Raw genomic sequence first — 6,690 nt, forward strand, 5'->3', positions numbered from 1 at the left:
TATAACTTTTGTCATAAATTTCATTCTATTCTTTGATCAATATTTATAGAGAAAAAAATTATTGAATACTCAAACATTTAGTAGGTATTTTAAACATTTCAGTGAAGCCGCCAAATTGCGTGACGTCGAAGGTATAAAATAAATACTTGAGTTGTGATACAAATGCAAATATGTCAACTGTGGGGTTTAGTAATCAAGTTTGAATCTATTATTCAAGTCGAAAATTCTTCTGTCCTCAGTACTTTAAAACTATTTGGAGTATGTACACAGCTTATTAAATCATGTTAATATAATGTTTCTGACTACATTTAGTGACTCACAACCGAATTTAACTTATAATGTATTTGATTTAAGGTTAGAATATTAGCAATTATAAAAGAAATCCCCTTTACGAGAGTGGTTTGTAAATATGATAGTTTATATATAACTTTTGTCATAAATTTCATTCTATTCTTTGATCAATATTTATAGAGAAAAAAATTATTGAGTACTCAAACATTTAGTAGGTATTTTAAACATTTCAGTGAAGCCGCCAAATTGCGTGACGTCGAAGGTATAAAATAAATACTTGAGTTGTGATACAAATGCAAATATGTCAACTGTGGGGCTAAGGAATGAAGTTTGAATCTATTATTCAAGTCGAAAATTCTTCTGTTCTCAGTACTTTAAAACTATTTGGAGTATGTACACAGCTTATTAAATCATGTTAATACAATGTTTTTGAATACATTCAGTGACTCACAACCGAATTTAACTCATAATGTATTTGATTTAAGTTTAGAATATTACCAATTATAAAAGAAATCCCCTTTACGAGAGTGGTTTGTAAATATGATAGTTTATATATAACTTTTGTCATAAATTTCATTCTATTCTTTGATCAATATTTATAGAGAAAAAAATTATTGAGTACTCAAACATTTAGTAGGTATTTTAAACATTTCAGTGAAGCCGCCAAATTGCGTGACGTGTAAGGTATAAAATAAATACTTGAGTTGTGATACAAATGCAAATATGTCAACTGTGGGGTTTAGTAATCAAGTTTGAATCTATGATTCAAGTTGAAAATTCTTCTGTCCTCAGTACTTTAAAACTATTTGGAGTATGTACACAGCTTATTAAATCATGTTAATATAATGTTTCTGACTACATTCAGTGACTCACAACCGAATTTAACTCATAATGTATTTGATTTAAGTTTAGAATATTACCAATTATAAAAGAAATCCCCTTTACGAGAGTGGTTTGTAAATATGATAGTTTATATATAACTTTTGTCATAAATTTCATTCTATTCTTTGATCAATATTTATAGAGAAAAAAATTATTGAGTACTCAAACATTTAGTAGGTATTTTAAACATTTCAGTGAAGCCGCCAAATTGCGTGACGTGTAAGGTATAAAATAAATACTTGAGTTGTGATACAAATGCAAATATGTCAACTGTGGGGTTTAGTAATCAAGTTTGAATCTATGATTCAAGTTGAAAATTCTTCTGTCCTCAGTACTTTAAAACTATTTGGAGTATGTACACAGCTTATTAAATCATGTTAATATAATGTTTCTGACTACATTCAGTGACTTACAACCGAATTTAACTTATAATGTATTTGATTTAAGGTTAGAATATTAGCAATTATAAAAGAAATCCCCTTTACGAGAGTGGTTTGTAAATATGATAGTTTATATATAACTTTTGTCATAAATTTCATTCTATTCTTTGATCAATATTTATAGAGAAAAAAATTATTGAATACTCAAACATTTAGTAGGTATTTTAAACATTTGAGTGAAGCCGCCAAATTGCGTGACGTCGAAGGTATAAAATAAATACTTGAGTTGTGATACAAATGCAAATATGTCAACTGTGGGGTTTAGTAATCAAGTTTGAATCTATTATTCAAGTCGAAAATTCTTCTGTCCTCAGTACTTTAAAACTATTTGGAGTATGTACACAGCTTATTAAATCATGTTGATATAATGTTTCTGACTACATTTAGTGACTCACAACCGAATTTAACTTATAATGTATTTGATTTAAGGTTAGAATATTAGCAATTATAAAAGAAATCCCCTTTACGAGAGTGGTTTGTAAATATGATAGTTTATATATAACTTTTGTCATAAATTTCATTCTATTCTTTGATCAATATTTATAGAGAAAAAAATTATTGAATACTCAAACATTTAGTAGGTATTTTAAACATTTCAGTGAAGCCGCCAAATTGCGTGACGTCGAAGGTATAAAATAAATACTTGAGTTGTGATACAAATGCAAATATGTCAACTGTGGGGTTTAGTAATCAAGTTTGAATCTATTATTCAAGTCGAAAATTCTTCTGTCCTCAGTACTTTAAAACTATTTGGAGTATGTACACAGCTTATTAAATCATGTTGATATAATGTTTCTGACTACATTTAGTGACTCACAACCGAATTTAACTTATAATGTATTTGATTTAAGGTTAGAATATTAGCAATTATAAAAGAAATCCCCTTTACGAGAGTGGTTTGTAAATATGATAGTTTATATATAACTTTTGTCATAAATTTCATTCTATTCTTTGATCAATATTTATAGAGAAAAAAATTATTGAGTACTCAAACATTTAGTAGGTATTTTAAACATTTCAGTGAAGCCGCCAAATTGCGTGACGTCGAAGGTATAAAATAAATACTTGAGTTGTGATACAAATGCAAATATGTCAACTGTGGGGCTAAGGAATGAAGTTTGAATCTATTATTCAAGTCGAAAATTCTTCTGTTCTCAGTACTTTAAAACTATTTGGAGTATGTACACAGCTTATTAAATCATGTTAATACAATGTTTTTGAATACATTCAGTGACTCACAACCGAATTTAACTCATAATGTATTTGATTTAAGTTTAGAATATTACCAATTATAAAAGAAATCCCCTTTACGAGAGTGGTTTGTAAATATGATAACCAGGCAACTTTTATTTTATTGCTTCAAACCATCACTCATTGCTTTCCATTTCCAATACCACTATCAATCTTTTTCTATTTCCAAAGGTATTGACGTATTTCAATCAATCTTTTACTGCTATAAAAATCCTCCATTGAAATCCGTTTGTCGATGGAGTCCTTATTTCGACAACTCACAGTACGTTAAAGATTCACTATAAGGCTTGAAGGATATCAGATACAATTATTCTGAAGCGTACTTCGGAGTGTATGATTATATTCAATGCTCGAAACGGAATCGTTGAAATAATATATTCAATCGATGCCGTCGAATTTGAGGGATTCAATCGACATTTTTATAAGAGGGATGATACTAAATTGTGAAATTATGTACATATAGAAAAGTTGCTATTATTTCATCACTTGCTATTGAAATTATGTGGTATGATTAAAATTATGATAGTACAGGCAATTTGGCAGTTTTGAGTTAAAACCTTGAATCCTCAATAAGTCTAGCAACTCTAGCAACAAATTGAATTTCAAAAAAATTTTGAAACTCAAAAACTATGAGGAGTTTTCTACAAAAAAGTATCCCAGGTATTGTTCCTAACCTCAAAATTTTCGCCTTAAAATGGGTTTACACACTCAAAAATATTTTGAATCACGATAGCTTAAAAATTACGAGGAATTCGAAAAAAGTGCTGAAGCAAAAAATGTGCAGCAAACAATTCTCTACAGATTGGTCTTCCTAACCTCAGAATTTTCACCGTAAAATGGGTGTATATACTCAAAAATATTTTGAATCGCGAATAACTCGAAAACTACACCGAGAACGAAGAGTGTTAATGATCGCGTTTTTTAGAAGTTAGTTCATTTGAAACCAAGAAGTAGTGCATGTGTGTTATATACATGAAAATATTTATAACAAGATGAACGATAAATCTCTCGCTGGATTTGTTTGTTTATATGACGAGTGATGAAATATATCCATTGAAACTTCAAGTGCTTATGTGGCAATATACCTCTTCATCTCGCAAGATTTTCGAAAATTTCCCAAGTCGAAAATTATGTTAGCTTACCCGAGTAGAAAATAGAGATACTAACCAAGAGTTAGAGCAGTTTCCATGTGCGCCTGGAACGTTAATTGGCTTGAATTAGCACTGGCGGGAATTTGCGAACGGAAGCTCCGGCTTTCGGCGTTGAGGGAAATTTACTCAGAAATAATGGCTCCAACGAAAAAATGACTGGATACCTTTTTTGTAGAAAATTTTGTGTTCTACATTTTTTGTTTGGACAGGTTTTTTCAAATTTATCTTAGTTTTCGAGTTATTTTCGTTTGAAAATTTTTTTGGGTTACAAGTTCCAAAATTTCGAAAACCGTCGCCCGTAATTTTGTAAAGAGTGTGTCGTCGTCTGCGGAATGTATAACTAAAAAAACTACGAAATTACTTCTCTAAATCATCTCCATAAAGTAGACATGAATGTTTATATGATTGTATAGTTGTAACTGATTTTTCAACAGCTACCAACACAATTCGATTCATCCACCTTGCACTTTTTTTTTGCTTATAGAGGCTCCTTAGAATACTTGTTTTGGAAATGCGGTCTGTGCTGCAATTTCTTTTATTTTTACTGTCTTCAGAAAATGTTGATTCAAAAGATCACATCTATATATCCATAGAAAAAGCTACGGACGTTATGTTTCACGCAAATTTGTTAATTGATTATATATACTTTATCGGGAGATTTTCAAAATATGTCGTTCGAAAAGTTTAGTTGTAATAATCGGTTAGACAAGTTTCATCGTGATGTTGAAAATTGTCAAAAATTTCGTTTTAGTACGGCTGTTGTCAAATCAGTTCTGATGATTTCATATTTTCAAAGCTTGCAGGAACATCAAATTTTAAAAAACACTCCGTATAAATAATGCACAATACTTCTATAATTACTTTGTAGCATATTTTGTTATAAGAGTTTCCAAATTCGTCACACTCGCTTCTAAGTTGGAATTTGCCATATCGGGCATAATAAAATGGACGAAACTCAAGATGAAATCAAAAACATGTTCAAGATTAAACTCTTCATGGTTTTTTTATCATAGATATTCGTATGTTTCAGTACGACGTTCTTGAAAATTTGCCACGTTTGTTTAAAAGATAATGGGCTAGAAACTTTTAAATAAAAATTGAGACTGGCTTGCCAACGCCTTCACTTTTGCATCATTGTCTTCAAGTGGATATATGAGTCGCCAAGCAAGCCCCTAGTTACATAGAATACCGCCAACTCGAAAAAAATTAACAAAACATATTTGCCAAGAATGTAAATATAAAATCTTTTGGTTTTGCCTTATTATTTAATCTCCATGAATCGATACGCGAAATATAAAAAAAGAACTGAAAAAAAAAGAAAGCACTATTTGAGAAAGAACTTGTTTTATCTATAGATACGAGGTCTGGCTATTAAATAACGAGACTGCACGCCTAGAGTGCGCCCTAGACGGGTGGGGTTGAAAACGATTTCAAATTTCTCGTTGAATTGAAAAAAACTCCTACTTAATGCTATAAATTCAAGGAAATGTTCATCGTTTTTTTCGAGATTAACGTTATCGTGATAACTGAATGGGTTCCAGAGGGTCAGACTATCAACCAGACTTACTATTTTTCAGTTTTGGCAACACTGCGAGAACGAGTTCGTAAAAATTGTCCCGAATTGTGGAAAAGCAACTCGTGGATTTTGCACCAGGACAACGCGCTATCTATGAAGCATCATTTGCCCAGTAACCGCACTCCAGTGCTCTAACACTCGCCGTACTCACCAGATTTGGTACCGTGCGACTTTTTTTTTGTTTCCGAAGATAAAATATGCTATGAAAGGGACACGATTTGAGTCTATGGAAGTAGTGAAACAAAAAACCCCAGAGCTTCTAAAGGCACTCGAATGTAGAATAATTTTTATAATAAAACTCTTTTTCGTAACCAGTGTCGTTGTAGCCAGTCCTCGTAGAGTACAACAAGATGGAGGAGGCACGTCTAAAGACGAAAATACTGCCAGGCGATTTTTTGTGTATTATCAAAAATGTTCTGGAATTACAGAAGTTAATGAAGATGTAATGAAGCGTTTTGGAATAATTTTGCAAACTACAATATCTAGTTTCGAGACTATTTGAGTGAAATGTACTACATATTATTAACAAACTATGAATTTAAGCATTCAAACTTACTCTATACGAGATTTGGGTCATAAAGTATTTATACATGGATTTCAGTAATTTCTCCTTAAGAAAATGTCGTAAAACATATATCTTTGTTGTATGCTGTGTAAATAATTTGTTATATTTGTTATAATCGTATAAATTTCTGAGAATATGAGTTCTTTTTGAGTTATCTTGGTTTTAAAATAGCACCCTAAAATGTGGTCGGAATTACATGTAACAAAATTGGATCCCCAATTTCTTTGGCCGAATTTACTACCGCCCGAAAATGTTTCTTCATATTCTCCCCTAGTAACAATCGTGCGTCCACTTTCATAAAGCCGGAAAACTGTTTATCTCACGAAGTTATTAGGCTTTTAGATTTTTAGATAAGATTTTTTTGGAATAAAAAGCTGACAAGACGCCAACTACTTCATTTGAAAGCGATTAAACACAAAAAATATCAGTTGAAGCATTTTTACATTCTCTTTATATTGTTTATAGCTATTTCTGTTATTTTGGATGAGAATTTGAGCTTCCACTGTGGGTTGTCTAGGATATTAATTTCATATG

Source organism: Diorhabda carinulata, chromosome 7 (assembly GCF_026250575.1).
Source record: "Diorhabda carinulata isolate Delta chromosome 7, icDioCari1.1, whole genome shotgun sequence".
NCBI classification, from domain to species: Eukaryota; Metazoa; Arthropoda; class Insecta; order Coleoptera; family Chrysomelidae; genus Diorhabda; species Diorhabda carinulata.